Source organism: Protomyctophum parallelum, assembly GCF_964188405.1.
Source record: "Protomyctophum parallelum genome assembly, chromosome: 18".
NCBI classification, from domain to species: domain Eukaryota; kingdom Metazoa; phylum Chordata; class Actinopteri; order Myctophiformes; family Myctophidae; genus Protomyctophum; species Protomyctophum parallelum.
Window position 1 is genome coordinate 18,216,292 of NC_139716.1, and position 12,107 is coordinate 18,228,398.

The following is a 12,107-nucleotide window of genomic DNA, read 5'->3' on the forward strand; positions in this document are numbered from 1 at the left end:
TCCTCAAAAATGATGAAAAACGGCGTGCTATAGCCCATACTGCATGGCATACTATAGCAAGCCGTTTTTCATCATTTTTGAGGATTTGAAAAAAATGGAAAAAAAAACAAAAATGATGGGTTATAGCCCATCGTTTTTTTTTTTTTTTTTTTCAAATCCTCAAAAATGATGAAAAACGGCGTGCTATAGCCCATACTGTACGGCATACTATAGCAAGCCGTTTTTCATCATTTTTGAGGATTTGAAAAAAAAAAAAAAAAAACGATGGGCTATAACCCATCGTTTTTTGAAATTTTGAATTTTTTTGAAATCCTCAAAAATGATGAAAAACGGTGTGCTATAGTATGCCGAACGCTAGGGGCTATAGCCCATGTTCAAAAATGATGAAAAACGAGGTTAAAAAAAAAAACAAAATTTCAAAAAACGATGGGCTATAACCCATGTTTTTTGAAATTTTGAATTTTTTTCAAATCCTCAAAAATGATGAAAAACGGCGTGCTATAGTATGCCGAACGGTAGGGGCTATAGCCCATGTTCAAAAATGATGAAAAACGAGGTTAAATTCTTTTTTCAAATTTTCAAAAAACGATGGGCTATAACCCATGTTTTTTAAAATTTAGAATTTTTTTCAAATCCTCAAAAATGATGAAAAACGGCGTGCTATAGTATGCCGTACGTTAGGGGCTATAGCCCATGTTCAAAAATGATGAAAAACGAGGCTAATTTTTTTTTCAAAATTTCAAAAAACGATGGGCTATAACCCATGTTTTTTAAAATTTTGAATTTTTTTCAAATCCTCAAAAATGATGAAAAACGGCGTGCTATAGTATGCCGAACGGTAGGGGCTATAGCCCATGTTCGAAAATGATGAAAAACGAGGTAAAAAAAAAAAACAACATTTCAAAAAACGATGGGCTATAACCCATGTTTTTTGAAATTTTGATTTTTTTTCAAATCCTCAAAAATGATGAAAAATGGCGTGCTATAGTATGCCGAACGGTAGGGGCTATAGCCCATGTTCAAAAATGATGAAAAACGAGGTTAATTGCAATTCCTCCGCAACACAAAATATAGCCCATGGTCCAAAATGATGACGTTCTCTCTACCGCAACATACTTAAAAGTATAGCGGTGTATGAGAATGGGTGTTGCGGAGGATGAGAAACATTAACATTGTGCTATATATAGGAGCAATGGGACTTGAACATAGAATGTCCGTACAGAGAGACTGATCATTAGACCATTGCACCATCAGTCAGACACACAGTGAACATCTCCTGGTAATTGTGTGTGTTAGCCCTCAGTTGGTAAAGTTGAAACACTCCAGCATTATAAAGCTATAGGAGAACAGGGATTTGAACATTTAGAGGTGTATTAACTGAAGGCTCACAGCCTCAGCCTGATAACCTCAAAAGTCTCATATCTCCCATGAGCCATAGGCAGTTGCTTTGGCTTAGTGGTTAAGATGTTGGCCTTCAGTGCAGGGGACCTGTGTTCGATTCCTGGGTGTTACACTCTGATGAACGTGAGTCTATGTTCAACTCTTGATTCTTTCAACTTTACTATCTGAAGGCTAATATACAAAAGATCGCTTCAACAGTACAAAGAGGCAGATGTTACTGAGTGATGTTGTAGTAGGGGCTATTCAGCACAGAGAGTTCATGTTCAAATCCCACTCTTCCTAAAGTTTAATGCTAGTTATTGAGCTTCATTTACTGCTATTCTAGCAGTGGCTCACAGCCTCAGCCTGACTACCTCAAAACTCTAATTGTCGTAGTGGTTAAGATGTTGGCTTTCCACGTGGGAGACCAGGGTTCGATTCCCGGCTGTTACACTATCATACAAAAGAAGACCTCAACAACAGCGCTAAGAAACATCTGATTAATATGAGTCTGTGTTATTTAAACTTTACTGAAGGCTAACGCACAAAAGATCACTTCAAAATTACCAGGAGACTTTGCCTGAGAGTGTCTGACTGATGGTGCAGTGGTCTAATCATCAGGCTTTCAGTACAGACATTCCATGTTCAAGTCCTGTTCCTCCTACAGCTCAATGCTGCAGTAATTTGAACTTTTCAAGGCTTGAATAAAAAATAAAAACTCAAAAGCACCAGGAGACATCTGCTGAATGCCCCAAGGTGCCTTGTGGGGCGGCAGTGGCTCAGGGGTAGAGTGCCTGGATGGTAACCGTAAGGTTGCCAGTTCAAACCCGGGCTCCCCCAGAGTTACTGTCAAAGTGTCCTTGAGCAAGACACTGAACCCCTAATTGCTCCCGATGTGCTAGTTGGTGCCTTGCATGGTTTCCGCTGCCATCGGTGTATGAATGGGTGAATGTAATGCACAATCTCTGTAAAGCACCTTGGATAAAGGCGCGTAGCGCCTTTATCCAAGGTGCTTTACAGAGATTGTGCATGCACCATTCACCATTTATGTTAAATTGGACATTTTCATGGTAAAAGGTTAGCTGGACAGGGTTCTTTCAGACATAAGCCCCAACCATTACATCTCAGGAAACAGGGGGAGAGAGCACCGTCTCCCGATGGTCCTCCAGCACCTTGATGTCATGACATGGGACTTGAACCTGCCAACTGTCTGTAGCAGAGGCAACGGGTCAAGCGCTCCACACCATTGAGCCAAGGCACCTTTGGGCAATCAGTACATGTCTCCTGGTGCTTTTGAGTTTTTATTTTTTATTCAAGCCTTGAAAAGTTCAAATTACTGCAGCATTGAGCTGTAGGAGGAACAGGACTTGAACATGGAATGTCTGTACTGAAAGCCTGATGATTAGACCACTGCACCATCAGTCAGACACTCTCAGGCAAAGTCTCCTGGTAATTTTGAAGTGATCTTTTGTGCGTTAGCCTTCAGTAAAGTTTAAATAACACAGACTCATATTAATCAGATGTTTCTTAGCGCTGTTGTTGAGGTCTTCTTTTGTATGATAGTGTAACAGCCGGGAATCGAACCCTGGTCTCCCACGTGGAAAGCCAACATCTTAACCACTACGACAATTAGAGTTTTGAGGTAGTCAGGCTGAGGCTGTGAGCCACTGCTAGAATAGCAGTAAATGAAGCTCAATAACTAGCATTAAACTTTAGGAAGAGTGGGATTTGAACAACTCTCTGTGCTGAATAGCCCCTACTACACCATCACTCAGTAACATCTGCCTCTTTGTACTGTTGAAGCGATCATTTGTATGTTAGCCTTCAGATAGTAAAGTTGAAAGAATCAAGAGTTGAACATAGACTCACGTTCATCAGAGTGTAACACCCAGGAATCGAACACAGGTCCCCTGCACTGAAGGCCAACATCTTAACCACTAAGCCAAAGCAACTGCCTATGGCTGAGCCATAGGCAGTTGCTTTTTTCATTTTTTTCAAATCCTCAAAAATGATGAAAAACGGCGTGCTATAGTATGCCGTACGATATGGTTTATCGTATCGTACGATATACTCTTTTTTTCAAAATTTCAAAAAACGATGGGCTATAACCCATGTTTTTGAAAATTTGAATTTTTTTCAAATCCTCAAAAATGATGAAAAACGGCATGCTATAGTATGCCGTACGTTAGGGGCTATAACCCATGTTCAAAAATGATGAAAAATGAGGTTATTTTTTTTTTCAAAAATTCAAAAAACGATGGGCTATAACCCATGTTTTTGAAATTTAATTTTTTTTTAAACACTCAATTTTTTTTCAAATCCTCAAAAATGATGAAAAACGGCGTGCTATAGTATGCCGAACTGTAGGGGCTATAGCCCATGTTCAAAAATGATGAAATACAAGGTTAAATTCTTTTTTCAGAATTTCAAAAAACGATGGGCTATAACCCATGTTTTTTGAATTTTTTTTTTTTTTTCAAATCCTCAAAAATGATGAAAAACGGCGTGCTATAGTATGCCGAACGGTAGGGGCTATAGCCCATGTTCAAAAATGATGAAAAACGAGGTTAATTTTTTTTTTCAAAATTTCATCAGTCAGACACACAGTGAACATCTCCTGGTAATTGTGTGTGTTAGCCCTCAGTTGGTAAAGTTGAAACACTCCAGCATTATAAAGCTATAGGAGAACAGGGATTTGAACATTTAGAGGTGTATTAACTGAAGGCTCACAGCCTCAGCCTGATAACCTCAAAAGTCTCATATCTCCCATGAGCCATAGGCAGTTGCTTTGCCTTAGTGGTTAAGATGTTGGCCTTCAGTGCAGGGGACCTGTGTTCGATTCCTGGGTGTTACACTCTGATGAACGTGAGTCTATGTTCAACTCTTGATTCTTTCAACTTTACTATCTGAAGGCTAATATACAAAAGATCGCTTCAACAGTACAAAGAGGCAGATGTTACTGAGTGATGTTGTAGTAGGGGCTATTCAGCACAGAGAGTTCATGTTCAAATCCCACTCTTCCTAAAGTTTAATGCTAGTTATTGAGCTTCATTTACTGCTATTCTAGCAGTGGCTCACAGCCTCAGCCTGACTACCTCAAAACTCTAATTGTCGTAGTGGTTAAGATGTTGGCTTTCCACGTGGGAGACCAGGGTTCGATTCCCGGCTGTTACACTATCATACAAAAGAAGACCTCAACAACAGCGCTAAGAAACATCTGATTAATATGAGTCTGTGTTATTTAAACTTTACTGAAGGCTAACGCACAAAAGATCACTTCAAAATTACCAGGAGACTTTGCCTGAGAGTGTCTGACTGATGGTGCAGTGGTCTAATCATCAGGCTTTCAGTACAGCCATTCCATGTTCAAGTCCTGTTCCTCCTACAGCTCAATGCTGCAGTAATTTGAACTTTTCAAGGCTTGAATAAAAAATAAAAACTCAAAAGCACCAGGAGACATCTGCTGAATGCCCCAAGGTGCCTTGTGGGGCGGCAGTGGCTCAGGGGTAGAGTGCCTGGATGGTAACCGTAAGGTTGCCAGTTCAAACCCGGGCTCCCCCAGAGTTACTGTCAAAGTGTCCTTGAGCAAGACACTGAACCCCTAATTGCTCCCGATGTGCTAGTTGGTGCCTTGCATGGTTTCCGCTGCCATCGGTGTATGAATGGGTGAATGTAATGCACAATCTCTGTAAAGCACCTTGGATAAAGGCGCGTAGCGCCTTTATCCAAGGTGCTTTACAGAGATTGTGCATGCACCATTCACCATTTATGTTAAATTGGACATTTTCATGGTAAAAGGTTAGCTGGACAGGGTTCTTTCAGACATAAGCCCCAACCATTACATCTCAGGAAACAGGGGGAGAGAGCACTGTCTCCCGATGGTCCTCCAGCACCTTGATGTCATGACATGGGACTTGAACCTGCCAACTGTCTGTAGCAGAGGCAACGGGTCAAGCGCTCCACACCATTGAGCCAAGGCACCTTTGGGCAATCAGTACATGTCTCCTGGTGCTTTTGAGTTTTTATTTTTTATTCAAGCCTTGAAAAGTTCAAATTACTGCAGCATTGAGCTGTAGGAGGAACAGGACTTGAACATGGAATGTCTGTACTGAAAGCCTGATGATTAGACCACTGCACCATCAGTCAGACACTCTCAGGCAAAGTCTCCTGGTAATTTTGAAGTGATCTTTTGTGCGTTAGCCTTCAGTAAAGTTTAAATAACACAGACTCATATTAATCAGATGTTTCTTAGCGCTGTTGTTGAGGTCTTCTTTTGTATGATAGTGTAACAGCCGGGAATCGAACCCTGGTCTCCCACGTGGAAAGCCAACATCTTAACCACTACGACAATTAGAGTTTTGAGGTAGTCAGGCTGAGGCTGTGAGCCACTGCTAGAATAGCAGTAAATGAAGCTCAATAACTAGCATTAAACTTTAGGAAGAGTGGGATTTGAACAACTCTCTGTGCTGAATAGCCCCTACTACACCATCACTCAGTAACATCTGCCTCTTTGTACTGTTGAAGCGATCATTTGTATGTTAGCCTTCAGATAGTAAAGTTGAAAGAATCAAGAGTTGAACATAGATTCACGTTCATCAGAGTGTAACACCCAGGAATCGAACACAGGTCCCCTGCACTGAAGGCCAACATCTTAACCACTAAGCCAAAGCAACTGCCTATGGCTGAGCCATAGGCAGTTGCTTTTTTCATTTTTTTCAAATCCTCAAAAATGATGAAAAACGGCGTGCTATAGTATGCCGTACGATATGGTTTATCGTATCGTACGATATACTCTTTTTTCCAAAATTTCAAAAAACGATGGGCTATAACCCATGTTTTTGAAAATTTGAATTTTTTTCAAATCCTCAAAAATGATGAAAAACGGCATGCTATAGTATGCCGTACGTTAGGGGCTATAGCCCATGTTCAAAAATGATGAAAAATGAGGTTATTTTTTTTCAAAAATTCAAAAAACGATGGGCTATAACCCATGATTTTTTTTTTTTTTTTTTTTTTTTAACACTCCAATTTTTTTCAAAACCTCAAAAATGATGAAAAACGGCGTGCTATAGTATACCGAACGGTAGGGGCTATAGCCCATGTTCAAAAATGATGAAATACAAGGTTAAATTCTTTTTTCAAAATTTCAAAAAACGATGGGCTATAACCCATGTTTTTTTTTTTTTTTTTTTTAAATCCTCAAAAATGATGAAAAACGGCGTGCTATAGTATGCCGAACGGTAGGGGCTATAGCCCATGTTCAAAAATGATGAAAAACGAGGCAAACTTTTTTTTTCAAAATTTCAAAAAACGATGGGCTATAACCCATGTTTTTTGAAATTTTGAATTTTTTTCAAATCCTCAAAAATGATGAAAAACGGCGTGCTATAGTATGCCTAACGGTAGGGGCTATAGCCCATGTTCAAAAATGATGAAAAACGAGGTTAAAAAAAAAATCAAAATTTCAAAAAACGATGGGCTATAACCCATGTTTTTTGAAATTTTGAATGTTTTTCAAATCCTCAAAAATGATGAAAAACGGCGTGCTATAGTATGCCGAACGGTAGGGGCTATAGCCCATGTTCAAAAATGATGAAAAACGAGGTTAATTGCAATTCCTCCGCAACACAAAATATAGCCCATGGTCCAAAATGATGACGTTCTCTCTACCGCAACATACTTAAAAGTATAGCGGTGTATGAGAATGGGTGTTGCGGAGGATGAGAAACATTAACATTGTGCTATATATAGGAGCAATGGGACTTGAACATAGAATGTCCGTACAGAGAGACTGATCATTAGACCATTGCACCATCAGTCAGACACACAGTGAACATCTCCTGGTAATTGTGTGTGTTAGCCCTCAGTTGGTAAAGTTGAAACACTCCAGCATTATAAAGCTATAGGAGAACAGGGATTTGAACATTTAGAGGTGTATTAACTGAAGGCTCACAGCCTCAGCCTGATAACCTCAAAAGTCTCATATCTCCCATGAGCCATAGGCAGTTGCTTTGCCTTAGTGGTTAAGATGTTGGCCTTCAGTGCAGGGGACCTGTGTTCGATTCCTGGGTGTTACACTCTGATGAACGTGAGTCTATGTTCAACTCTTGATTCTTTCAACTTTACTATCTGAAGGCTAATATACAAAAGATCGCTTCAACAGTACAACGAGGCAGATGTTACTGAGTGATGTTGTAGTAGGGGCTATTCAGCACAGAGAGTTCATGTTCAAATCCCACTCTTCCTAAAGTTTAATGCTAGTTATTGAGCTTCATTTACTGCTATTCTAGCAGTGGCTCACAGCCTCAGCCTGACTACCTCAGAACTCTAATTGTCGTAGTGGTTAAGATGTTGGCTTTCCACGTGGGAGACCAGGGTTCGATTCCCGGCTGTTACACTATCATACAAAAGAAGACCTCAACAACAGCGCTAAGAAACATCTGATTAATATGAGTCTGTGTTATTTAAACTTTACTGAAGGCTAACGCACAGAAGATCACTTCAAAATTACCAGGAGACTTTGCCTGAGAGTGTCTGACTGATGGTGCAGTGGTCTAATCATCAGGCTTTCAGTACAGACATTCCATGTTCAAGTCCTGTTCCTCCTACAGCTCAATGCTGCAGTAATTTGAACTTTTCAAGGCTTGAATAAAAAATAAAAACTCAAAAGCACCAGGAGACATCTGCTGAATGCCCCAAGGTGCCTTGTGGGGCGGCAGTGGCTCAGGGGTAGAGTGCCTGGATGGTAACCGTAAGGTTGCCAGTTCAAACCCGGGCTCCCCCAGAGTTACTGTCAAAGTGTCCTTGAGCAAGACACTGAACCCCTAATTGCTCCCGATGTGCTAGTTGGTGCCTTGCATGGTTTCCGCTGCCATCGGTGTATGAATGGGTGAATGTAATGCACAATCTCTGTAAAGCACCTTGGATAAAGGCGCGTAGCGCCTTTATCCAAGGTGCTTTACAGAGATTGTGCATGCACCATTTACCATTTATGTTAAATTGGACATTTTCATGGTAAAAGGTTAGCTGGACAGGGTTCTTTCAGACATAAGCCCCAACCATTACATCTCAGGAAACAGGGGGAGAGAGCACCGTCTCCCAATGGTCCTCCAGCACCTTGATGTCATGACATGGGACTTGAACCTGCCAACTGTCTGTAGCAGAGGCAACGGGTCAAGCGCTCCACACCATTGAGCCAAGGCACCTTTGGGCAATCAGTACATGTCTCCTGGTGCTTTTGAGTTTTTATTTTTTATTCAAGCCTTGAAAAGTTCAAATTACTGCAGCATTGAGCTGTAGGAGGAACAGGACTTGAACATGGAATGTCTGTACTGAAAGCCTGATGATTAGACCACTGCACCATCAGTCAGACACTCTCAGGCAAAGTCTCCTGGTAATTTTGAAGTGATCTTTTGTGCGTTAGCCTTCAGTAAAGTTTAAATAACACAGACTCATATTAATCAGATGTTTCTTAGCGCTGTTGTTGAGGTCTTCTTTTGTATGATAGTGTAACAGCCGGGAATCGAACCCTGGTCTCCCACGTGGAAAGCCAACATCTTAACCACTACGACAATTAGAGTTTTGAGGTAGTCAGGCTGAGGCTGTGAGCCACTGCTAGAATAGCAGTAAATGAAGCTCAATAACTAGCATTAAACTTTAGGAAGAGTGGGATTTGAACAACTCTCTGTGCTGAATAGCCCCTACTACACCATCACTCAGTAACATCTGCCTCTTTGTACTGTTGAAGCGATCATTTGTATGTTAGCCTTCAGATAGTAAAGTTGAAAGAATCAAGAGTTGAACATAGACTCACGTTCATCAGAGTGTAACACCCAGGAATCGAACACAGGTCCCCTGCACTGAAGGCCAACATCTTAACCACTAAGCCAAAGCAACTGCCTATGGCTGAGCCATAGGCAGTTGCTTTTTTCATTTTTTTCAAATCCTCAAAAATGATGAAAAACGGCGTGCTATAGTATGCCGTACGATATGGTTTATCGTATCGTACGATATACTCTTTTTTTCAAAATTTCAAAAAACGATGGGCTATAACCCATGTTTTTGAAAATTTGAATTTTTTTCAAATCCTCAAAAATGATGAAAAACGGCATGCTATAGTATGCCGTACGTTAGGGGCTATAGCCCATGTTCAAAAATGATGAAAAATGAGGGTTTTTTTTTTTTCAAAAATTCAAAAAACGATGGGCTATAACCCATGTTTTTTGAAATTTTAAATTTTTTTAAACACTCAAATTTTTTTCAAATCCTCAAAAATGATGAAAAACGGCGTGCTATAGTATGCCGAACGGTAGGGGCTATAGCCCATGTTCAAAAATGATGAAATACAAGGTTAAATTCTTTTTTCAAAATTTCAAAAAACGATGGGCTATAACCCATGTTTTTTGAATTTTTTTTTTTTTTTCAAATCCTCAAAAATGATGAAAAACGGCGTGCTATAGTATGCCGAACGGTAGGGGCTATAGCCCATGTTCAAAAATGATGAAAAACGAGGCAAATTCTTTTTTTCAAAATTTCAAAAAACGATGGGCTATAACCCATGTTTTTTGAAATTTTGAATTTTTTTCAAATCCTCAAAAATGATGAAAAACGGCATGCTATAGTATGCCGTACGTTAGGGGCTATAGCCCATGTTCAAAAATGATGAAAAATGAGGGTTTTTTTTTTTTCAAAAATTCAAAAAACGATGGGCTATAACCATGTTTTTTGAAATTTTAAATTTTTTTAAACACTCAAATTTTTTTCAAATCCTCAAAAATGATGAAAAACGGCGTGCTATAGTATGCCGAACGGTAGGGGCTATAGCCCATGTTCAAAAATGATGAAATACAAGGTTAAATTCTTTTTTCAAAATTTCAAAAAACGATGGGCTATAACCCATGTTTTTTGAATTTTTTTTTTTTTTTCAAATCCTCAAAAATGATGAAAAACGGCGTGCTATAGTATGCCGAACGGTAGGGGCTATAGCCCATGTTCAAAAATGATGAAAAACGAGGCAAATTCTTTTTTTCAAAATTTCAAAAAACGATGGGCTATAACCCATGTTTTTTGAAATTTTGAATTTTTTTCAAATCCTCAAAAATGATGAAAAACGGCGTGCTATAGTATGCCGAACGGTAGGGGCTATAGCCCATGTTCAAAAATGATGAAAAACGAGGTTAAAAAAAAAATCAAAATTTCAAAAAACGATGGGCTATAACCCATGTTTTTTGAAATTTTGAATGTTTTTCAAATCCTCAAAAATGATGAAAAACGGCGTGCTATAGTATGCCGAACGGTAGGGGCTATAGCCCATGTTCAAAAATGATGAAAAACGAGGTTAATTGCAATTCCTCCGCAACACAAAATATAGCCCATGGTCCAAAATGATGACGTTCTCTCTACCGCAACATACTTAAAAGTATAGCGGTGTATGAGAATGGGTGTTGCGGAGGATGAGAAACATTAACATTGTGCTATATATAGGAGCAATGGGACTTGAACATAGAATGTCCGTACAGAGAGACTGATCATTAGACCATTGCACCATCAGTCAGACACACAGTGAACATCTCCTGGTAATTGTGTGTGTTAGCCCTCAGTTGGTAAAGTTGAAACACTCCAGCATTATAAAGCTATAGGAGAACAGGGATTTGAACATTTAGAGGTGTATTAACTGAAGGCTCACAGCCTCAGCCTGATAACCTCAAAAGTCTCATATCTCCCATGAGCCATAGGCAGTTGCTTTGGCTTAGTGGTTAAGATGTTGGCCTTCAGTGCAGGGGACCTGTGTTCGATTCCTGGGTGTTACACTCTGATGAACGTGAGTCTATGTTCAACTCTTGATTCTTTCAACTTTACTATCTGAAGGCTAATATACAAAAGATCGCTTCAACAGTACAAAGAGGCAGATGTTACTGAGTGATGTTGTAGTAGGGGCTATTCAGCACAGAGAGTTCATGTTCAAATCCCACTCTTCCTAAAGTTTAATGCTAGTTATTGAGCTTCATTTACTGCTATTCTAGCAGTGGCTCACAGCCTCAGCCTGATTACCTCAAAACTCTAATTGTCGTAGTGGTTAAGATGTTGGCTTTCCACGTGGGAGACCAGGGTTCGATTCCTGGCTGTTACACTATCATACAAAAGAAGACCTCAACAACAGCGCTAAGAAACATCTGTTTAATATGAGTCTGTGTTATTTAAACTTTACTGAAGGCTAACGCACAAAAGATCACTTCAAAATTACCAGGAGACTTTGCCTGAGAGTGTCTGACTGATGGTGCAGTGGTCTAATCATCAGGCTTTCAGTACAGACATTCCATGTTCAAGTCCTGTTCCTCCTACAGCTCAATGCTGCAGTAATTTGAACTTTTCAAGGCTTGAATAAAAAATAAAAACTCAAAAGCACCAGGAGACATCTGCTGAATGCCCCAAGGTGCCTTGTGGGGCGGCAGTGGCTCAGGGGTAGAGTGCCTGGATGGCAACCGTAAGGTTGCCAGTTCAAACCCGGGCTCCCCCAGAGTTACTGTCAAAGTGTCCTTGAGCAAGACACTGAACCCCTAATTGCTCCCGATGTGCTAGTTGGTCCTTGCATGGTTTCCGCTGCCATCGGTGTATGAATGGGTGAATGTAATGCACAATCTCTGTAAAGCACCTTGGATAAAGGCGCGTAGCGCCTTTATCCAAGGTGCTTTACAGAGATTGTGCATGCACCATTTACCATTTATGTT